General features: G+C 39.0%; 1 long non-coding RNA gene across 2 annotated transcripts in view; it reads left to right on the top strand.

The window, feature by feature from the left end:
• The first annotated feature begins 219 nt into the window (after window positions 1–219).
• LOC137157348 (uncharacterized) overlaps window positions 220–25,118 on the top strand; it is an 88,283-nt gene continuing 63,384 nt past the window's right edge. For both annotated transcript variants that reach the window (XR_010921081.1, XR_010921082.1), the window contains exon 1: window positions 220–409. This is a non-coding gene — a long non-coding RNA (uncharacterized lncRNA). The remainder of the gene's footprint in view (window positions 410–25,118) is intronic.

Here is a 25,118-nt window from a genome sequence, read left to right as displayed (position 1 = left end):
CGGAAAAGGGAAATAATAATCAAAGTAACGGAAGAGCAAAGAATCCTAATGGGTACAAAACATACACCTCTAAAAACCAAATTATCAATGGGTTGCATGCCGCACAGCTGTAGAGACTGAAACGTGTCATAGAACAGAGACGCTTAAAAAGATACATGATTATGAGCATTGGCATTAACCACAAGTGGTATATAAACCCTTCATTTACCTGGAGGGTAAAGAAAGCAACAAAACAGTTTCTTGATTTCATGTCACAGGAGATCATGCTTGAGGATGATGTGCTGCAAAAGAAAATTTGCATGTGATACAGCCCACTATTCCTCCTGTTTTTTATGCCTTGTAGGCAGAGAGAGGGCCAGACAGTCGAATTTGTCTCTTGCCATGATGATCCCAGACAAATATGAGAGGGGTAAGAAATGTTCCTTTGCTCTGGGCAGCTGGATAAGCCTTTTTATAGATGAAACTTGCAATGCAGCTCAGTGGGGGACAGCTGGATGAAGGTTATTTATGTCAAGTGCTCAGCTGCTTGGTTCAGGGCTCATGAAGAAGCTTAAAAATTAAAATATTTTCTATAAAAGTAAAAAGTGTGTTAGCTCTCAGGTAGTAAAAAATCATTTATAAAAATGTATATTTATAGAGATATTGGTACCTTCCAGGCAGGTTTATGACCTCCATAAGCAATGATATCATAGTATATATGTATCCTTTGTGCTATCCTTCCTTAAGCTCCACCTGTTGTTTGCTGTCCCTTATTAGACATTCTGTGTGGGGTCTAGGGTTTTGTGACTCAGTTTTCCTACCTGTGATTTAAAAGTGATAATGCTTCCCTACTGGGAGACATGAAGATGGGCTCTGTGTAAGTTCGAAAGTTTGTCTCGCTCACCAACAGAAGTTGATCCAATACAAGATACTGCCTCATCCATCTTGTCTCCCTAGTACCTGGGACCAGCACAGCCACAATAACACCGCATACAGAAGTATTCCTGGTAGTTTTGTGTATCATTAGAAAAATTAGTCGTCACTGCTACTTTTGGATTTAGGTACCCAAATGCAATTTCCTCAGTATTAGGAAAGTTCTACTTATATGCCTAATGCATTTTGACATCAAACAGATCTCATTCCTTTGCTTTCACTAAATAAAAGGGAAAAGCTGCAGAAGTCCACTACAGTAACATGTAATAGCTACAGGGCACAGAGACTGGAAGAGAGACAAAGAATATTCCTCATGCAATGGAATCATTTCTATTACTTAACTCTCTTCTTCATCTCGCTGAACATAAGAAACCATTTGTATCACCTATATGTGGACTTCGTAAGACCTAGAGCACTGCAAACTTTGTGGAGTTCCAAGATTTGCAAACGTCCATCAGCTACTATTTCCCCCCTGCAATTTGAAACAAACGTATTTTTCCCCTCTTAGGGCCTGTTCCAAAGACTCATAGTGACTTCAGTGAGCTTTGGACCAGGCCTTAACTATTTTCCATGACTGCTGCTGAGAGGGAGAGGAGGATGGAGGACAAAGTTTTGGCCCTCTGTACAGGGAGCTGATGGGGATCAATGGTTAGCAGCAAAGAAAAGGCTCAGTCCTACAACATGCTGAGCGAATGTAATTGTTGAGTGAGGAGGGGCAGCTGCTAAACAATCAGTTTCATCGTTCTAGTTTTAGAATGCTCTTATTTTAGAATATATGTGCTGAATGGTGCAGAGAAGGTAGACAGGGCACTGCTGCTATTCCTGCTTTCTCCTGATATGAGAATATAGGGACGTTTGTTGAAAATGAAAGGAGAGGCTTACAACTGACAACTTACTTTTTCACACAATGTGCAGTTACCCAGTGGAACTCATTGTTACAAAATATCATTGAGGCCAAGAGATAAGCAAGATTCAAAAAGGAATTGGACATTTATATGGACTACAAGAACAGCCGAAGTTATAATAGTAACTATTTTTAAAATGAAGCGCTTTGGAAGGGATATATCCTTCAGCCTTTAATCTCTAGCTATTGCAGGTTAGGAGGACACTTCCTTGGGGACAGATTCACCCCTAACGATGTAATTCATGGCATCTTGCACCTTCTTCTGAAGCAGCTGGTACCAATCTCTGGTGGTGATAGGAGACAGGACTTGGTGGGCCATTGGTCTGATCCAATATAGCAAATCCTGTTTCTCTCTATATGGCAATATTTGAATCTAAAATTCATCTTCTGTCTATTTTTTATTTATGCTATAAATTTCATTGTAAAAAAATTAACCACTTACTATGGTTTAAAAACCAGCACATCTCATCTATAAAATGTAGCCATATAAGCAAAATTCAATAAAGGTTAATAACATAATGGAAAATAAAATATCTACAGCCAAAAACAAAACAATATTCCATCTTATAATTGAATAGTGCTGCTGAAGTGTTAAAGCAAATCAGCAATGCCGTTCTGCCATATCTTTCCAAATGGGGTGTGAAATTCAACCATTGGGCCATGCAAGTCACATACAATTCAAATTTGACTAATTAGATGAATTGTGCAATTTCCCATTTTTTAATGGAAAAGAGTTTGTGAAGCAATTTTGAGAGGGTGCGAGCTGTCAGGAAAGAGAGAAAAATCATCTGAAAGATAGAAAAGTCTTTAACATCTATGTAATTTAGAAAGTCCTTAATTGGATCCTATTAAGGGAAAAGCCACAAGACTGAAAATATTTCATTACTGTAAACATGACAGTGGGGATACACAATAAATGAGACCTCTTTGGGCCTGAATCCCATTAATACTAAGGCCCCTTCACACTATTCTGGCAGAAGGGGTGAAAAGGCCTTTGTGTAGATGAGAATCAGGCACTTTGTTTTGAAAAGGTTTTCCAAGATGCTTTTCCTAAATTGCTGCAGAACGGGAAGACTTGCTGACTTCAGTCACATTTAAGTACATGTAAGTCTAAGTGTTATAAATTCTACAGCAGTACACATTGTGCTTACGCAAGAGATTACATCAGATTAAGTAGAGTAATGTTTAGGAGTAGGATGTGTCACTGCAGTAGAAGGGCATTGATTCTGAACTCGCAAGTCTTAAGACTCATTGGAGTGTCATTCTTAAGGGTGTCACAGTATTAGAGATCTTATATTTGATGGAAAATTAACCTGAGGTACTAACCTGAGGTACTTCATTGTCTAAGTGGAACTTAAAGAATCTATGGAGTTTAAGTAGGTGATTTGATTTAATATATTACCCTTATAAAACACTCACTGAGAAGCTACTAAGCACTGCAGGATAAAACTTATACTAACTATTACAATGAAAATAAAGAAGCAAGCAGTAATTTACCGCGAACCTGAACAAATGATTGAGCAGTAAATCTGGAAGTTCTCAGACAAGCCACCCTATTAAGTGTAAGCCAGTTAAAGATCCACCTGCTGAAAAAAATGGGATTTGATTCATGCCCAAAAGGCATCTAGAGACAGATTCTGTTGGACCTTTTCCAGGAGAAAGTGTTTGACCAAGAAAGTTGCGCCCTTGTCTTGCTCTGACTGAATCCACAGGCAAGACCTGTCCCAGGTTATTTACAGTCTCCTAACTATTGTTCCTACTTCCAGTAAAGCAGGTGACATAGAAAAGCAGGAGAGTAATGGAGATGATTTTAATGTATTATTGTTGCTAGCCCCATATTCTGCAGCAGTATGTGAATTCCACAGCCACAGAATTGATGACAAGTAGGGGCTTGTAGCTTTTGTTAATAAACAAGATTACCATACGCTTCTGTTGACACATTTTGTCTTGCCAGTATTAAGTTCACATTATGACCAGATCCTTCAAAGTACTAAGTATCCTCTACTCCCATTGATTTCAATGACAACTGAAGATGCTCAGCTGCTCAAGGATCAGACCTTCACTTTGTAAAATGATCCCTGAATATCAATGGCATTCAAATGTTGGCCAGCAAATTAATCATGTCGACAAGCTCAACAGGTAAAACGATGGTGGATGAAGGCTTAATTTTCTTGAACCCAAACTCAGCAGGGGCTTGGAGTCTTCTGATGAGGACAAAAACAAGTCTTTATGAACAAAGAGGATTAAATTAAAGTAATGCTGTCAAGCTCAAATTTGGCCCCATATTAGGTTTTATTAAAATAAGATTTATAGAATCTTAAACCTACAGAAATATTTCTAAGGGGAAAAAATGCCAATGGACACAGATGGTTTAAACAGATTAGCATTCACCTGAAGTGTATGTAACCCAAACATTATACCATTATATCTAGTGCATGAGAACCAGAATGTGAAAATGATTGGAAAAAACAGTAACACTGATGAGTCTGTTTTCCTTGTTCAGCCAGAAAGAAATGCAAAATGTAAAGAATGTGTGTGTTGGTCCCAGGATATTGGAGAGACAAGGTGGGTGAGGTAATATCTTCTAAACAACAAGTTTAAAAGCTTGTCTCTCTTACCAACAGAAGTTGCTCAAGTAAAAAGATATTACCTCATCCACCTTGTATGTGTGTGTGTCTGTCTGTCTGTCTATCTATCTAGAGGGGAAAAATCATACAACTTTTCATTTATTATCTAAGATGGTATTATGAACCTAGGAAATTATATAATTATATTATATAAGATCTTTACCCTAACAATGGTTCCCTACTGACTTATACTGCCGAATATGTATTTATTCTTTTGTTTATTGAATTCACTTTAGAATTAGGGAACCTTGTTGTCAGAGAAGACAACTGGTGGTGGTTTACTTGTGAGTAGTGGGTTGCTGCTACCTGCAGGTGAAAGAAGGAAGCAGCAGATGCTTTTCTGTTTTTTGTATCTGAGTACCTTGGTACTATGCATTTTCCATCCCTTCAGTGCACAGCGAGGTATATCTGTGGCAGGCCTCCAGTTGGGGTTCAAAACGTTTTGTTCCCACTGAGTCTGATGTGGAACACAGTTTTATTTATTGTCTTAGGTGTGGCTTATAGTGGATTCTTGGTTTCAGAATCTTTCTTGGAATCCATTGAACTATTGTCTATGTATGCTGTTTGTATACAAAGCTCTTGTTAGTTACCAGGAGGCCTTCTTGAGAGGTTGTGTATAAAAAGTGTCTAGAGTTGCATGGTTTACAAAAACAAATAGCTTATTTAGTAGAGCGTGAGATTCAATTTATTGTAAGCTTTTTGGGGCAGAGGCCATATCTTTATTCTGTCTGTACAGTGCCTAGCACAGTGAAGTTCTGGCCCATGACTGGTGCTTTTTGGTGTATTCAAATAATAAATACTACTACTAATTTAAGGGCCATGTGTAGGATCAACCAAAGTGCACTCCCAGGTATGGTGTTATTGTTGACAGCCATTGTCACTTCAAAATGTTTTGCATAGAGATTAACACAGGGCAAGTGGTCTGCTGTGCATCTGTCTCCTTCACAGAAAACAAAGGTCTATGCCTGTGTACTAGCATGGGGTTCTTCTGCCCCATGCCCTGGCAGAGCACATCTAATAAGCCCTGATAAGGACTCTCTTGGGGGCTGCTGCCCCTGGATCTCCACCTAACAAGGGCTCTTTGTTGGAACCCACAGAAAAGTCAGTACAGCCTGAGGCTGAATTACCTTTCCTAGGGACATTCTGTGAGGTTGGGGGGTGGACAATATGCATCTATCCAGTCCTGTTCTCATCCATTGAGGACCTACTAACTGCCCCTCCTAGCCTGCCTAGTCTCCACATAGATCCCCACATTTGTGGGGGTTTTCAGGGTGTCAGAACAGTACACTTGAGGAGGTTGATGCTCCCCCATTCTGTATGGGAAGGTTGACATCCATCTGTAGATGCCACCTGGCATGCACAAATCAGGGAGATGGGTACAGTAGGGCCTATTACAGTAATATGGTGGTCTGCAGTGTCACTGACAAGTAGGCGTTCAACATGTAATAATGGGAGATGAGCTCAGCTGGCAAAATCTGGACCTGGATTTTGAAACCCTCAAAGTCTAGGCATGTTCTGATCTGGGTAGTTTGCGTTGTAATGGCCAGCCATGAAATTCTCACCTGCGGAGGTATTCCGATTCTGGATAGCACCACATTCTAACAGCAGTAATAATCCGGGCTTCTGGATTGGATCTATCGCTTGTAAAAATTCTAACATTATCAAGATATTTTGGAATGCCTATACAGTACAGGATCATCAAAATCCCATGGCCTCTGCCATAGCGTGAGGCCTGAAAGATACTGTTCTCTTAAGGAATCATCTTCCTTTGGAGAACATTTAAAAGCATGGGAAGGAGGATAATGCAGTTTTTCTCTTTGACTGGAGTTGAGCTCTATGATATGTAAAGATCTGGCAGGACTCCATGAAAATTAGCTTGAGAGATAAAGGGAATTCAGCCATTGCTATCCTAGAGCAAAACCATGATATTGGGCTCCTGGCAGGTCTAGGCAGAGAGCAAACGCCTACTGAAGCATGGCCCAGACAGGCCTGGTATCATCTCATCTGAGGAGCTGCCCTTGCCAACTGCCTGAATCTATAAATGGGATGCCAGAAACATGTGCCGCCACAGTTGAATTGCTGGGGGCAGGGAGGTGGTGGTTAGGGAATAGAACAGAAGAGTGAGAGCTGGGAACGCCTGATATCTAATCCTGCTTTGGACACTGGCTCTCTTTGTGGCCTTGGGCATGTCGCTTGAACTCTCTACCTCAGGAGTAGTCTACACTGCCCCACAGTTTGGACTATGGTGTGTGTGAACAGCAGTGTGCACCAAAGGGTTGCACTGTAACTCTTCCATGTGGATGCTCCAGGCATGAACTAGAAGGTTCATAGTTCACGCAAATTTACTCCTGGTCAAAGAGGACTACATTAATGCAAACTAAAAACCTTTTAGATCATGGCCACAGCATCCAAATGGGGGAGTTACAGCATGGCCCTGTGGGGTGCGCTGCTGTTCACGCCCCTATAATCCGCACTGTAGGGCAGTATAGAATAGCCCTCAGTTTCCTGGTACTAATCAATCTATCTCCCAGGAGCATTGGGCGGACTGGTTTAGTTTGCTGATATCTTTCTAAAGATGAAAAGCGCCAATTATTTATTATTAAACAATCTGACAATTCACTGGAGCAATTGTTGAGTTTGCATCCTCTCAAAAGAATGTGACTCATATGATTTCCATTAACAGTTCATTTACATGGGTTTCCTTGCATCTGATCATTATTCTTTGGCTAAATGCAAGAAGGTCTGAGTATGTGCTGAATGCCAGTAATTCGATTATCTGCCCTCTTTCTGTCCAATCATATGATCTTGACAAAGACCTTTAGTAAAAATCCATTTAGAAAGTGTTGCTAAAACTTAATGGAATGCCAGTCATGTTAATACAATTTGACCAGTGAAAAGCATATGCTTATTGAACAGAAAACTTTAATCTCGTTATTACTCGATACAAGGGAAAATGATAATGAATGGTTGTGCTAAAGCTGTCACTCAGACAATGAAAGTGGGACCTCCCTTGCTGTATGGACACACCTGTCCTTTTTCATTCTGGAAAACTTCTCTTTAATGTAGGATGAACCTGATATATAGGATTCCAAAAGAGCTTATCAGAGGTCATAATTATCCTCTCCCCTGCCAGTTCATGAATAGGAATTTTGGTCACTTTAGCTTACACATTGTGCTTGCTCTGAATGTAACTACAGTTGCTTCTTTGAAGGAAATTCCTTTGAGTGGTTCTGTGTAGCTGTTTCAGTGGGTTTTTGGGGGTTTTTTTTACCTTAAGAACAATCACACCCAGTTATTACAGTGATAGGTGTTGCAGAAATGCATATATCAAGATAAAATAACAGAGAAGAAAAGTTGTTCTCCTGGCAGTTTATTGTTCCAGGTTAGAGTACTGTTGAATGGACTGTGTGGTTTGGGAATATTAAAAGGAGCTGTGAGAATGACATCCTGTGTTGGAAAGAGACTTTAATCACTGATGCCAGATGTACCAGGTATGTGAAGATAAGCCTATCTCCAGAGCTGGCCCACGTACCTACTAGGACTGTGCAAAATATTTGCAGTAACTCATGATAACAGAGGAAACACATTTGATTTCAGGTTCCCACATAAACCTGAAACTCAGGGTGGGTTCATTGAAAGGTTTGTTTAGGGCAATGAATCTGGGCCAAGTTAAGGGTTTGTATCAGAGCACTGAGAAACTCACATGAAAACATGGGAAACTTGCCACTTTCAGTTGAGTCTTCTGTGTCTGAGTCAGTGAAAACCCTGCAATTCATAGTGAAACTCAGGAAGAGGGGATGTGTGGATTGAAACCAAAAATAGTATTTGCATGAATCCCTGTGAAGCAAACACACTGAGTTTTGTGTTGGCATAGTGTCTTAACAACTTCTTAATGGAGTACAGGGCCATAGTAACATCTACTGTTTACAACGGCAGACGGAGTGGTATAGAACTGGGTTAATTTTTTCAGACAAAACACTTTCACTAAAGAATATAGATTTGGGTCGACTGGAAAGTTTTGCTTATTCATGTTGAATTCGTCAAATTGTTTCAGTCAAAAATTAAAAAGAAATTAAAAAAAAAAATTTAAAAAGTGTAAATGCTTCATTCTGACACTTTTGAAACAAAACATTTTGATTTTTTTTATTCAAAATGACTTTTTGTTTTGAATTTTACTACTTTTTTATTTTAAAAAGGTTAAATAAAAGCAGCAAAAACTCCAACATTGAAATGACGTTATTACCAACTTTTTTGGTTGTCTGAAAATTTTTTAAATAGTTTTGGGCTGATCCAATATTATTTGGTTTTCCATTTTTCGGTTAGGCCACAGAACAGAGAAATCAGCTATTCACCCAGATTAGTCACATGTGAGTCGTGCTATTGAATTCTTTGTGTGTGATCTTCAGAGAAATCACTTAATTCATATCTTTGTACCTCAATTTCCCATTCTTTAAAATGGGGCTAATTATAGTTACCCATCACTCTAAAACACTGGGAGGCCCTTGGATAAATGTTTCTATGACAGTGCAAAGTATTATTTGTATTAGATCTGTCAGTTTATTCAATGAGTTTACCTTTTTATTGTCATGAATTGCCTAGGAACAGATTGATTTTTCTGAACTTCTTTGTGATTCATAATGGTTTGCTGAATGATTTCCGTAGCTAATTTTGGACCTGTAGCTTGTGAATAAAAATGTCATAGGGAGTACTTGATAGTCAATGTGTGAACTGTTTTGATTGGATAGATCTGTCGTGTGGCTTGTTTTGGTTGGAAGACTGTTACTCTCTGAATCAAGAGTTTTGGCCTGGAACCCCATAGCTAAAATGCCAGGATTTGTTTTCTGATAATATTTTCTAAAATATTTGCTTAAAGTTTTGCTGTTTTGGTAAGAAGCAGACTTATTTGCTGGAATAATCACGGCAAGTGAACACGTCAGAGGTACAGACTCACCCAAAATTAATTCATTTAAATTCTACAAGCATTTGCAAAGGACTCCCCCTCTGACCTGCCGTGATGGTCCAGCTGTGTGATAGTGGCACCTAAAAAAAAGCTGAAGCTCTGTTACTAATGTGTTATAATGCACATGCCAAGTCCTTATGTGAACACATAGCTAGAGCGAGTATGTGAAAAAGTCCTCTCCCTTCTGCAACCCATGCAATTCTCTTAGGGCCTTATCTCACTGAATTCAGTAATAATAATAATACTTATTCCTTATATAACATTTTTCAGCACTAGAACACAAAGCGCTTCACAACCTGTTGATGTACTGATCCTCACAATGCCACTGTGAGGTAGACAGGCATTGTTATCATTCCCATTTTACAGATGGGGAACTGAGGCACAGAGAGACTCAGTGACTTGCCCAAGGTCACATGCACAGTCAATCGGGGAATAGAGAACTGAACCTGGATTGCCCAGGTCCTTAGCCAGTGCCCTAAACATTGGGCCGTCCGTTCCATTCAGTGGGTTTTGGATCACTCCTGTGATGTGTTCCTGGGGGGACGGTTCCAGGAGACAGGCTGCATGGAGTGGAAAAGACTGTACCATCTTAGTGAATGGGTATAGTTTGCCCAGCACCCAAGTGAACCAGCCTGCTGTTCTCTGAGTCTCAATCCCCCCTGGTGTACCCTATGGGGGTTGTAGCTTAGCACTGCCCGCTGCTGGGGGCAGTGACTAAATGTCACAATTTGCTCCTATATAAGATAAGTGCAGATCGACTTAATCTTGCATTTTTAACTTATTTAAATAGTAATAATATAAGTTGAGGCCCTTGGCCTATGGAAAAGATACGCTTTACACTCAGAAAAGGAAAGAAATTACTGACAACTGCCTAGAAACGCCTTTAAGGGAAAGACTTGATAAAACCTAATTGTGGAACTGGACTCTTCAGCAGTGGCTTCTTTGCTACCATTTTACGATTACGCACATTGGCATCTGTTATTGTTAATTACTTCTTCAAATTTCATCAATGATTTCTTGCACTCCCCATAAAAAACATTGAAAGGTTTTAACAAACAAATTAATTATGTGTAGTCTGTGATGCAAATTAGCCTAATTAATTGTAGCATTGATACCCTCTCCTCGCAAAAAAGAAAAAAAGGAGAGAGAAATACTGTCATACATATTTATAAGTACTTTTTGATATATGATGATGGGTTGTGATGAAGAATCGGTCAAGGTTTTCAAAATGACTTTTTTTTTCATGACAGGCAAACGGGGTAGCAATTTCGTAGAACACTGAGTTCACTTCATCACAAAGGCTCTGAATATTCAAAGCTGGAAGGTCTAGGGAAATGCTATGCCCATAGGCCGAAATCCCGATACCACTGAAGTCAGTGGGAGGTTTCTGATTGATATCCAAGGGAGCAGGAGCAGAAACAAGGCCTAGACATGAAGATACCCATTAGCGCTCTCTCTCTCTATATATATATCTATATATCTCCCTGGAAAAAAAGTTCCTGTCTGACTTACTAAAATCTACAGCTAGTTGGGAAATGCTTTTTTTGTTTGTTTGTTTGTTTCCGTGGACAATTTTGATGAATTTTCATTAGAAAACTGAAAACTTAATATTTTTCTTTCTGTTGCCAAAAGCTGACTGGTTTTTTGCTGACAAATTGAAAATTTACAAGGAAAGCAGGCACTCTTCACAAACATTTTTTGGTTAGTCTAAACCACAATTTTTTGTTGAAAAAGAGTTTGGATAAAAGATCTTTTGATCAGCCCTACTAAAATCTCAGAATATCATCAAGTCACTGGAGTTTGTACAGATTTAAGACTAAAAAAAACATATGCCCAAATAGAGAGGGTCATGCAAACCTCATAAGCCTCATGAGGACAATCGTTTTCAGGCAGAAATTCTGGAGCGCGCTTTAATCAGAAATAAGAGTTGCAAGTTATTACTTGTTTATTATAAATGCAAAACAAATTCCACTGGAATGTAATGTGCAAAAATAGTGATACTTTTATTTCATAGTGTTTGAAATGTACCTCTTTTAACTGCCGTACAAACATTAATAAAATTAGATTAGTTTACAACAAATTGCAACTCTCATACTTAACACAGAGAAGAAGAAATAGCTTGTGTTCTTGTTCTCTCTCTGTAAAACAGATGACAATGTAGCACATGTGCATACATGAGATCATTTGAGAATCTCCATGTGCATGAGTAGAGCATGGTTAAGTTTAAATACATCTTACTTGGTGTTCTTGTCAAGTAATTGGGGGCTGGCTGGCTGCTCACATGTAATGATATGATGGCCAGTTATACCTAAAGCTCTTGTTAAGTATTGTGAAATGTTTGCCTCATTAATAGAGCTGGTAAAAAAAAAGATGAAAAATATTTATGAAAAAAATCAGAAATTTTTCTGCACATTTCTCATCACAATTTAGAATATTTGAAAAAGTCTAATCACGCTCTAAGCTGGTCAAAACCAGCAAAATACAGAATTTTGAATTTTTGCAAAAAAAATTTCCATTTGACATTTTGAAGCTCTAATCATCGGCAATAGCAGGATCACTCATTGGTCTCTGAGCAGAGCAAATGGCTTAAAATACGGAGATGCTGAATTTGTGGGATAAAACAAACAATATTCTCTCTGGTTCCTTAGAGACTTAGGGCAGGTCTACATTACAAATTTACATTGGTGAAGCTGCAGTGTGTCTGGTGAAGACAGGGGAGAGCGCTCCAGTCAGCTTAATAACTCCACTTCCACAAGAGGAGGTAGCTATGTTGGCAGGAGAAGCTCTCCCGCCAATCTACTGCTGTCTACATGGGGGCAAGGTCAGTATAACTACATCGCTTGGGTGGGTGCATATTTTTCACACCCCTAAGCGACATAATTATACTGAAGTAAGTATGTAGTGTAGACCAAACATAGGTCAAATACTTGGAGAATGGTTCCCCTCATCAGACAGAAGCTGCATGCATTGTTCAACTGCAACTCACTTAAAGTATAGATAAAGTTGGGGGTTAAGGGCGTAAGGGTTCATATGCCTTCCATGGACCCTCTGCACTGGGGTGAATTTCACTCACAGGTCATGCCTACACTACAAAAGATGCCTGTTGCTGACAGCTGATAACAGCAACTGTGCTGGTACCCAGGGTTGTCCTTAGCATGAAGCAGACTTGTCTGTGCCCACTGTGGATCAGTTCCCTGAAACCACCAGTCCTAGCACACGCACTACCTTCCAGGCATGTGCAGGCCTTGGTTCTCTAGTCTATACTACAGGTAGTGATAGGTACACACTAATCCCCAAGTCTGTGGAGTGTTCCCTCCTGAGTCCAGCCCCTACTCCACTGAATACTCACAGAATTACCAGGCCTTCTATTCCCAAAGGAACAGCACACACCACTTTATAAAATTCAGCTCAGGACAGCCACTTTGCTTAACACCACAGCACTTGGATGTCTTTATAGTGAAAACAAGCATACGTTTATTAACAAAGAACAGAGATTCAAGTCATAGTGAGTAAGAATGTTGGAGACAAATGGTTATGTATCCAACAAAATCGTAACTCTATTGAGACTAAACTAACAGGTTAACTCCCCGTCTAAAGAAATTTATCTCACCCAGAACTCTTGCTAGCGTTTTCAACAAAGGCCTCTTTTTCATGAAGTAAACTTGCTGTCCATTTGTTTCCTCAGTGAAGGGCAACAAATATATGAGAGCAAACCTTTAATGTGCACCTCAAGGTAAGGTTCTCCCTTTCCCGCCCCTACCAGGTTAGTTTCTTTTTGAAGTCCACATCAGCTCTTCATTAGCATTTGACTTAGATTACTAATGGTTGCCCACTGTGAATGAGATAATTCTCAATTTACATGTAAACAGGTAGATGGATAAACATCACTTGTCTGACAGAAAACCTGTTTTCACCTTTGCTGCTGACCAGTCCCTAGGCAGGGACTTTTAGAAGTATTTTCAGTATATATACATACACATAACTCCTTATGTGATGACCAGAGTGACACAGGCTTTTATTACAGACTTCACGTGACACTCTTTTGGTGAGCTAGAATGTAAGTCTCAGACTCAGGAAATCCCTGTATCCCCTATGCACTCCATCTGTGCCCCTGGCCAGTTGGCACTAAGAGGTTCCTGAGTCACAGCAATGTGTGCAGCTGAACTCAATTTGGTTGCAACTCTAGCCAAAGACTACCAGAGTTTACCACCACTTGAGCTGCCCCAGTTGCTAACAGAGTCTTCCTAGGGCTTTTGATCATTAATGTGTTTTGCACTGGTGAGCTATGCTGATGTGAAAAGTGACCTATGCCAGTGCAGGTTATCACAGTTTGAAAATCAAGTGCAAGTCACATTTCAACCATTGCTGTACATTTGCTCTAGAGGTTTGCACTGGTGCAGCTACCTACGCATAGCTATCCCAGTGCAAAACCCACCCAGTTGTAGACCAGGGCCTTGGAATTCAGTGGGAATTTGCCTAATGTAGAAGTCTTCAGAGTTGGCTCCTTGATGGTGGCAAACTGCGTCACTGAAGCAGGTTGGGTGCTTCTTGTGGTAATTTAGTTGTTAGTGAAATGTGACAGACTATTTGATAAATGGGATTGGTGGGCAGAGCCCACCAAAGCCATGAGAGGCCTGCCCCCTCCAGGTGAAGAAAAGGACACAGAACCCAAAAATCAATAGAATGCAGGGGGCAAAACAAAATAACACCGACAAACCAAGGGTGGGGGCGCAGGTCTGACAGCCCTGGAGACTGAAGTGTTCTCTCTCCCTCCACAGAATTGGCTACTACATATTCCCTACCAGAATGCTTCATCCCTCCCCTGGAGAGATGAGAGTGAAATTTAGTTTCCATCTTTCATTCAGTCCTTTCTCTATACTACTCTTCACTGTGACGATCCAGAAACTGCAGCATCAGCCAATCAGCATTACATTGGGCTCTGATACTATTCGTGGATATACCATTTCAGGGAGTTAGATTTCAGGTGTTGAAACAAGCCAAATGTAGAACTGTTTGAAAATTGCTATATATTTTCAGGGAAAAAAATTATCTGAAATTTTTCAGAGAATGGTTTATTTATTTTGACAGAAGAAAAACCAAAAAATCTTTGTTTTTCTCTGGTTTTTTTTTTTTCCTTCTAGAGAGAGAAAATGAAGGGAGGAGAAACAAATCCCCCCCCCCCCCCAATTATTTGTTTTTTCAAAACCTCATTTTTGTTTGTTTTTTACTTAACGTAAACAAAAAACAAAACAAAACAAATTGAACATTTAAACTATCAAAATTTTTAAACCACAAAAAAGTTCATTTAAAAAAGTCATTTTTCATCTAAACAATGATTCAACGATACATTTTTAACCAGTTCAAGCCAGATAGCTGTGCTGTAGAACAGTGGTTCTCAACCTTTCCAGACTACTGTACCCCTTTCTGGAGTCTGATTTGTCTTGATTACCCCAAGTTTCACCTCACTTAAAATCTACTTGCTTACAAAATCAGACATAAAAATACAAAAAAGTGTCAGCACACAATTATTGAAAAATGGCTGACTTTCTCATTTTTACCATATAATTGTAAAATAATCTGATTGGAATATAAATATTGTACTAATATTTCAGTGTATAGTATATTGAGCGATATAAACAAGTCATTGTCTGTATGAAATTTTAGTTTATACTGACTTCGCAGGTGCTCTTTAAATAGCCTGTTGTAAAACTAGACAAATATCTAGATGAATTGATGTACCCCCCAGAAGACCTTTGCATACCCCCAGTGGTATGCATACCCCTGGTTGAGAACCACTGCTGTAGAATAATGCTGGAGAGAGAGAAATTTAATTCTGTCCAAAGGTCTCTGAATATTCCTGTGTTCAAAGATACCTACTGTACTAGACTGAAAGCACTCCATTTTCCTTTTTCCCCACAAGATATTTGGGTCCTTACATCAAGTCTGGTGTGCGTGTGTATGTGTTTTGTTTTCTTGTTTTTTTGTTTTGTTTTGCAGTTTAAATTGGGCTTGTGAATGGATCATATTCTACAGGAGATTATTTTAAGATGTCTTGAATTCAAGTGTCATGGAAACTTTAGAGTCATTAAAAGATGCTTTTAAGGCTGGATCACAAAATCAGAGAAACTGGAGATGGCAAGAATCTATTAATACATGCCTTGCGTAGCTGCTAGGGGTTGAGAGTTTTTCTGTTGTGTTGTCTCTTCTGCTTCCTCTGATCTAGTCAAAGTGGTTCACACTAGTTCCCTTTATTGAGGGCTTGTCTACACTTACAACACTGCAGTGGCACAGCTGCGCCTCTGTAACACTTGGTGCAGATGCTATCTATGTCGACAGGAGAGCTTCTCCCATTAGTGCAGATTCTCCATCTCCCCAAGAGGCGGTAGCTATGTTAACAGGAGAAACCATCCCGTCAACATAGAGCTGTCTATGCTGTGTGTTAGATCAGAATTACTGTGTCACTTGGATGTGGATTTTCCACATGCTGGAGCAACATATGTGAGTATAACTCACTTTGTAGTGTAGAGCAAGGTTGAAAATATATGACTTTCTCTAAACACAGAAATTGCATCAGTTCTGCTAAAATCAGTTAGAATACTAGTTCAGCTAGTGCAAAGCCATGTGTGGACACAGGTTTTAACTTGGTGTTATTGGTTTAGCTTGCACCTGTAAAGATGTGTCTACATGGAAAGTTACACCAGCTTAACTAAAAGTGTGACTTAAAATTGATTTAGTTAAACTGGCACAAAAGATTGCATGGACATTCTTAAATCAATATAAACCTGGCTTTATTTGATTTAGTTTCAGTTGATTAGGAACAGGTTTCAGCTGAACAAATAAAAGCCATTTTCAACTGATATACATGTCTACACAGGGGCTCACATGGATTTAACTAAATCAGTTTAAAAATACATGTTTATTTAAACTGGTGCAAGTATGTGTGTAGACCGGACCTTAGGGCTGCTACAACAAAAGGTGTTGGTAATTAAGTAGGTGACTTGTCCAATGATATTTGGAAGCCAGGTTGAGCACATATAAGACTTTCACTCATTTGCAGACATGCATGGAGCATTTATAGAAATTGGTTTCCTGTAGTTAAAAAAATCTTAGCTTGCTTCATGGTGTTCCTCTTGATGAGTTTATGTTGAAAATGTTCTGCTCTGCATAAAGGTAAACAAAAGAAACTTGATTTCTTGAAATTAACATCAATATTTAGTTTTTCACCGTGCTGAAATTTTGTGAAATATTTATTTTAAAAAAATGTCTTGTACACAACCAAAGGGTTTTATAATCTGCAGGGATCAAAGCAATAGTTCCTCATTTCAGATATCCCAGAAAAGGCTAGATTCACAAAGAATTGTAGCTGTGGGGACACTGAGCATTGTCACGGCTAATTTTTAGGTGCCTGGAATATCACTGCTGTTCACACAGCCTGAGTCCTGTCCCTATCCAACGAATGGGGAGAGTTGGGCACTTTAGAATGGGATTCACAAAAGCCAGCACACCAGGCGTGTCCCTGCCTAAACTAGACAATGGGAGATGCCCAGGAGGGATGTGTGTGTGCGCTAAGCCCTGCCCCTCTCTGGGAGATAGTTCCAAGTCCAGGCAACACGAAGATTCCTCCTGCTCTGTTTTCTTTTTTAATTATTTATCCACAGTGGAACAGATGCAACAAGAGAGACTGGGGGACCCTCACATCAGCATGTCCCATAGCCCATTAGCTAAGGCTCTCAGCCTAGAGGTGGCAGATTCCTATTCAGATCCCTTCTCCCACGATGTGGAGGTGCGGAATCCCACACGGAGTACCATAACCACTGGGCTAAATGTTAAGAGGGAGTGCCTCCTCTGGCCATTTTGTGTACGCTTGCCTCTCAGGGCCCAGATCCAGTAGGTGATGTCTGAGCGCAATCACCAGATTGGGCCCTGCAGGTGAGTTAGGCACAGGAATGTCTATCTTCCCCAGTTCATATGGATCTCTGGGCGTAGGCATGCAGACACTTGGAAAGTGGCAGCAGTGTGCATGCTTAGATGCAGAAATGTATGTGTATAGAGAACTTTTACAGCAAAAAATTAGGCACCAAGCGAGTTTAGGTGACTACAGGGTTTGGGGGCAGCTGAGCAGGGATTTTGTGAATCTCAGTGATTCTAGGATTTAGGCACTTAAAATATCAGGCACCTAAGTCCTTTTGTGAATCTAGCCCAAAGTGGCTATTTTAAAATGGCCCTTTCTGGGGGTAGGAGAGGCATGTTTGGAAAATTTTTTTTTATTTAATTTTTTTGTTAAGATGATTAAACCAAATTTTCCAAATGAAGCAAGGCAAGTGTGCAATCCCTGTGAGAGCAATGGGAATGATATGAGCCCCACATTGGCATATGTGAGACATGTAACTGTGCATACAAGTGTTCATTGTATGCACAGGTTATGTAAATGTGAGATCTGTATGCACAATTTTGTGAACACGACTTAGGCAATCACATTTAAAATTTGGCTCCACTATATCCCTTACAAAGCTTTGAGACTGGCTCTTGTCTAGTGCATGTGTGGAGTATTGTGTGTGTATATGGTAAAAAGGGATGAACAGGAAAGGAAGTTCAGAGGATCCCTCTCCTTCATGAATAAGAAAGCTGGTGCATGGCCACCACATGAGTCCAAAGAAGATAGCACATAGCTACATGTCTCATAAAAAGGCATAAGGGGATCATGCATGAGCCTAGATCTCATGCCCATGTCTGATTCCTGTTTGTTTTCTTCACCCTTTATTTTACCAGGTGCTCTTGTGAGTGAGTGATCAGGTACATGAGGATGCTATTTGTGCAGAGAACTATACCTAGCACTAGCCTTTTTTGTAACCATATCGTTGCCTTGCACTTCCTTGCTCTACCCAACTATCTTGTGCCCCCTACATTGCAAATCTTTCAGGATCAAGGCCTTTACAGTTGTTTATATTACAATAGGAGCAAGAGTTCCCAACTAAGCTGTACAAACATTGACAGCCCCTGCCCCAAAGAGCTTACAATATAAATAGATAAGATAGCCAAAGGGTGGGAGAAACAATGCATTATTTTTCCCATTTTACAGATGAGAAACTGAGGCACAGAGCGAAACAGCAACTTGCCCCAAGTCTGTGGTAGAACTGGGAACTGAACCTACGTCCCCTCACCTATGCTGTAACCATTCTCTCTGAATGAATTATTTTCCCTTGGAATTAATCCTAATATTTTTCCTAATATTTCCATTGCAGTATTTCACAAAGTAGTTCCCGAAGAGAATTTATCAGTCATAGTTTAAACAACTCTAAAAAGGAAAGCAATATTAGAAACCTGCTTAGGGAAATCTGCTGCAGTGTTTCAAAATGAATCTTTTTCTTTAATACAAAGAAAAATGCACAGAGAAGCAAATATATAATTCATAATCCCTGTTTAAAATACCCTTCATTTTTAGGTATTAAACCTTCAAATTCTCCACAATATGGTACGGTATGTTCACTGATCAACCTACTAAGGTTTTCTGTGACTAATTATTGACACTACCAAGGGCTGTCTCAAAAGGTATAGGCAGCCTGGGGATTTTGTATAAATGTAATCACTGAATCTCGGATGTTTTTAATTTCCAAAGTTTCTTTAGCATTGGTGCTCTAAGGAGAGATGAGCATAAAAGGCTCTCAGAATGGCCGCCTAAAATATGTGTTCAGATTGGAACCATGTGCTTTGTATAAGGCCAAGTTTTCAAAATGTGGATCTGTCCTGAAATCTGACTCTGTAAACATGGAACAGTAGGGTTGCACGTTGAACTGGTTGGGAATTTTTCAACAAAACGTTTTTTTTTTTGGTTGGAAAATACTGATTTGCCAAAATGGAACCTTTTTGCAGAAATGAATCGGTTTTTAAAAATTTTCATTGAGAATGTCCAGGATAGAATTGAGAGAGAGCCGTAAGTGAGACTAGGCGAGACATTTGTGCCTAGGGCACTGGGATTTGGTTCAAATCCCAGCTGTGAATTGGGCTTAGTAGAGACTTGAACCTGGGTCTCTAACATCCCTGCTGTGTACCCTAACCCCTGGGCTCTCTTGGGATGGGGGGCAAGTACCCCCTGCTTTTTTTTTTTAATTAAATTTTTTTAACAATCTTGACTTCGTTCTGATGCAAAATGCAGAATGCTGTTTCCCATCCAGCTCTAGTTCCATGCTGGTGTCTCAATTATTCCAGCCCATAATTGCACCTTTACAAGTAAAAAGATAGGAGTGGAGAAATCAATGACAGTTTTGCCATTGACTTCAATTGAGCCAGGATTTCCCCCAGGAATTCTCTCACAGCCAGCATTTCACAATCTCACCCTGTGATCTGAAAGTCAAACTTTCCTGATTCTGCACAAGTTCTTAGTTCACCTCCATTGTTCTCAGTAGAGTTGTACTGGTAACAACAGCAGTATTTGAAGACATTGGGGTTGTATATAATTGTGCAATAGGATTGTGAAACTTGTTCATGTGTAACTCAAAGCATGGTTTGGGCTGCAAAACTCTCATTGCTGGTGATGATGTGTGAGATGGAAAAAACCTAGCCTGACTTTCAGAGCTGGGGTGAGTATACAGAGCTGGCTGGTAGAAAAAATAATTTTACTTGTAAAGAAAATCTGAACGGAGTCACTGAGATATTGTGGGCAAAATCCTGACTCCATGATGTCAATGGAAGTTTTACCATTTACTTTTATGGATACAGAATTTCACCCTACACATACAGAACCCCACAACAGCATTTCTGAAGCACTGGAAGCCATATACAATACCGTCCGTGTCTGTGTATTGATGTCCACAACTATCTGAAGGAGGTAATGCTGCAAGCTACAACCGCTCACATGTGAGACTTTTTCCATGCCGCTGAAAAGTCGAGGGAATAAAGGTTCACAATGTCATTGGTTTTGTATAACTAATGTGTGACTGTTTGGGCTTCATTTCTATGAAAAGGCATATTTTTGCCCTAAAGAAAGGGAAACATTGAAGGTGGCAGACAGGGATCTAGTTATAAAAGTCAAGAAAAGAGAAATGAAGGCTGAATATCTGGAAAATCTACCTGAACATAAAATGTATTAAAGTAGAGTCACTTCCTAAAGGATGTGGTGGAATCTTCATCATTTCTGATATCTTAAACAAGTCTAGGAACACCTCTATAAACTTCACTATGTAAGGGGACAATCCTGCATTGGGAAGAGGATGGCCCATCTGATTTTTTAATATGAAATCGCTCATCAATGTCATTTTTAAAGCACTCATATTCTAGGATCCAGAAACATAAACCAGATCCTCAGTTGGTGTAAGCTTCAATGGAGTGATGCTGAGCTACACCAGCTGAGTTTCTGGCCCAATGCTGTCTTTGGAAAAAAAAAAAAAAAAAACGTGCAATTACTGTGAGTGCATATATATACCAGGTAATTGTATGTATAAATATGCTTATCTGGTCGTTTGTACATGCACATGCAATTACCTAATTAATGTGCAAAATTCTATGAATTGTATGTGTGCTGGGTGTGCAGTTTAAAAATGTGCAACTATAATGAAGTCTGTCTTTTTCATCCCTAATGTGTATGATTAGTTAGAGTACATGTGAGGGTGAATTATTATCAAACTGTGGTAGCTCTGGTTTTGTCATGTCCTAAGTTGTATAAATAAATTTAATACTATGAAATGTTGCGGAAATGAAACAGAATAGAAAGTACTAGGTAATTACCTAGTACTACAAAGAGAAATTGGGCCAGAATCTCAGCCGTGGTAAGTAAAGTGTAGCTCCACAGATTTCACTGGGGTTATGCCGGTTTACACCAGCTAAGAATCTTGCCCATTATGTTTTCTAGATTAGCCCTAAAAAAAGCTTATTAGCCGTATATGGCTGGTTATAGTAAGCCCCTTTTGTTGTTAAAAAAAAACAAAAAAAAACCTCCTATTACTTAACCATTTCCTGTAGTTGTTGTCTGTGACTGTAACAGTTTAAAATTTGTTATACATGATCTTCCTTTTGGGAAATTCACTTATGATTATAATTGAGCTAAAGCCATCCTCCTTTAAAATTAATTAACTTTTAACTTCAGGCCAAAAGCTTATTACTCAGCTGAGAGAGCATGGATTACAGTATTTCATATTACATTCAGTATCAACATCTTAAATATGTCAATGGTTTCCTTTAAAAAAAAATGTAAAACAAACAAACAAAAACTAATCTTTACTTATGTAACTTTATAACTTTAGTCTCTTAGCAAATGACTATTTTGAATGTATGATAAACTAAAAGCTAGCTATAAATATAATTCTCTTTCTGCTAGTAAATCACAGTGATTAAGCAAATGACATTATGAAAAACATGTGTTTTGAAAACCTGTTCTAAAGATATTTAATTTCCATTTGGAACACTAGCTTTGAAATAAAGGACTTTGCTACATAATGCAATTTTCCCTTCTCTATTTCAAATGGGAAGAACATGTACTAAGTTCACTGACTCCTAATATGTTGCTGTTGTGACACAAGGAAAGCAGCATCTTTTTAAAACTCCACTTTAATTCCTTTTTAATTTTGCATGAACACCTTAACTGGGAAAAAATTAGCTCCAAATCAGCATCTGATTAGCCCAAATCATTCTCTCTTAATCCCCTCTCTGAAGGCATAATTTGCAAAATACTGCTGTGCATCCATGTAACATCTCTGTAAATTTAAAACCCTGAGTGTATTAATGAAAATAAATAGAACATTTTAATTAAAACTCATAAAATTGTTGGACATCTGCTCTGAATTGTTCAACATTTTAGTGGTTAACAGATTTTGTGCACCTAGATAATGAATTACTCGTTATTATTGGCATAAATAGTAGCTATGGGGCTTTTTATAGCAAGATCAGAAGCCTCTTTGTGAAAGCTCTGGCTTACTTTATAGTCTTTTGGCAGATGCCTGTTAGAACCAATAAGTTTAGCTAAAAAAAGGGAGGCAGAGTTAAACACAGGAAACAAGAGTTGAATGTCCGCCAATAAAAATGATCACAAATCAGGGCTGCTTATGTCATAACCCTTGGGGTCAAAGGTTGAGAAAGGAATAAATGGTTCTGAAAGGGACAGCCTGTCTGGTGTACTGAGCTGTTGTTGGCAGGCAGGCCATAGTACATGAGTAAATGGGAAGCACAATGAAATCCAATGCGCCTCATTAGCAGCCAGGGCCTGGGTGAAGAGAAGTGTTTGATGAGTCCTTCATGTCCCACTGTGTCACTATGGGATGTAAATGGAATAATTACTATGATCTAATGGTCGTCTCTTTTGCATGCAGGCCCCTCTGAATGGAGCCCCTCTTTCATTGTATTCATCCTGGGTTGTGTAAACTGTAGGGTGCCACTCGGAATCGGAGCCTGCAAGACTGGCGGCAGGTCAACTCCGACCATTTTGTATTCACCATGAATAGAATAAGAAGGCCAAGTAATTTACTTCCCCGTCTTTCAGCGTGAGAGTGGCAGATTGAAGGTCACACTCTATTTGGCAGGGCTTGAGTCACTTTCTATGCACACACGGAGTTAGACAGATGTAACATCTATTTGCTAAGACTTTAAAGAACTAACAATTTAATTGGTCTGCACTTCATCATACGGGCTTCAAACTGCGCTGCCCTTAAGATGCTGAAATTCAATATATTTCATTTTTAAGAAACCAAGACTCTTTAGGTTTTAAGAATTTACCCCTTTTCAGTTTAATTTCCATCTGGGTTTAAATCTGAAATTAAAATGTTTGCATGCATTCAGTTTTATAGACAGTATATTACTGTGGAATGTCTAAATCTAGCTATTCCTTGAATCCCCATTCAGATAGTAATTTCTGGGCCAGTTGCCTTATATGTATATATATATATATATGTGTGTGTGTGTGTGTGTATAGATATATATAATGTGTATGTATATATAATATGTATGTTTGTTTAAATTTAAATAGTTGTATTGTTTACAGTATGTTCCTTTTTCTCCTCAGAGAGTTAAATTAATACATGACTTTGTGTCTGGGGCATACTCTCATTTAAAAAATGACGTGCAGCAAATTATATCCTAAAAATACTCTTAAATTGTTTAATAAAAAATGTATTCCGTTTGAATCCAAATGAACAAAATTCTGATATTATATATCTCTTAATATGTAATGTTGAGCATTATTGTGGTAGTTCTAAAAAGGTCTACATTAATAGTCAGCCTTCTATAAAAATCTTTACTTTTTATCTTTGTAGCATATGATTTAAATTTAATAACTTACACGCATTTTCTTTTTCAAGTGTTTTAATATCCTCCTTGAACTAAGTCACTCCAAAAAAGTTCTGTGAATTTTTTCATAGGACTCTCTGTGTGTCCACTTCTTGAGGTGCTATCAAAATGCTCATGATGTTTGTTTTATGATACATTCACTGCACTGTTAATGAGGGCCAAATCTTAGATGCATGGAAGTCAATTGTAAAACTCCCAATGACTTCAGCGGGACCAGAATTGAATTGTGCGGTCTGCACAAAATGTGATGGAATCCATGGGATATTTTCTGAGGTCACTTTAATTAAGACCTGTGCAGTATTTTGGTTTTTGTGGTCACGTGGAATCAACACTCATCATTTGTGAAGACAACACAATCATTCCTCCAGGCTACATTTCTTTATTTTGAAAGAAGAGAGAGATTGTGGACACTTGAAAAGGTCACATCTAGGTCAGCATCAGAGCTTTAACCAGTTCTCTGAACACATGTTTACATATTTTGGAACCCAGTAGTCATGGATTTATATACATTATTGTGAAATAATGCATCAGTGGTTTTAACAGTTACTTGGAATATCACTGATATGAATAACATTGTTTAAAAATTGACAATATTTTATTGTTAAACTCCATAATATAAAGTATGGAAGAAACAAACGTGTATAAACACCAGGCAAATGGACTGAAAATTGAAAACCTTTCGCTGCCCCTGTAATCATGTATGTAGTGTAATTATATTCTTAATTGCTTATAATTATCCACTTGCTCTCTTCCTTGCTTCTGCCTAAGATGTGTAGCAAACAGCCCAAAAAGCTAGCGAAGCTGGCAATACTTGCCTAAATCTATATAGCAGTTTAGTAAACGTGTTAAAATACAGTGACTCTGTGATTTTTATTGGCATTGTCTGTCTTCTGGTGTTATAGTAAATTCCTGGGTTTATTAAATTCATTTCACAGTTGCCAGTGAGCTGGGCAGAGATGAGCTTTCTAATGCTATCAGGGCCCATTCTTGGGAGGTCTTGAGCATCTGGTGTCATCTCCATGATGTCATAGTGAGTTTAGAGCTCTCAGGATTGGGCCCAAGTTTCTAACTTCTTCTTTATATAACAATTTAGTCCTCCATGGGCCTGGCCTGCCCCCACTGAATAAATGGGAGTTTTGTCCTCTGCTTCAAAGGAAGCCAGCCCACAATCAGATCTTTTGTGGGCACCTATAGCTCCCAGTGACTTCAGCTGTTACAGGCCTTCCCTCTGTGCTGATCCACAAAGGATATATGTTAAAGCTCTCAGCTACAGAGTCTTGTCTGTAGCATGGCATGTTTTCAGTTCAGGAGATCCCCAGTTCCATCTCCAGCGTGTCAGCCAAAGGTGGCCATCACATCAGCTCTTCTGAAAGTCTGACCCTATAGCTTTACATTACTGTTCTTCCTTTTGTGTATTGCTATTGCAGCTAGGGTGAAGAAGAGC

This window comes from Emydura macquarii, unplaced genomic scaffold (genome assembly GCF_026122565.2).
Source record: "Emydura macquarii macquarii isolate MOO-44397 ecotype Brisbane River unplaced genomic scaffold, CSIRO-AGI_Emac_v2 contig_1483, whole genome shotgun sequence".
NCBI lineage: Eukaryota > Metazoa > Chordata > Testudines > Chelidae > Emydura > Emydura macquarii.
The sequence above is the reverse complement of the archived record's forward strand: the minus strand, read 5'-3'. Positions and strand labels throughout refer to the sequence as shown.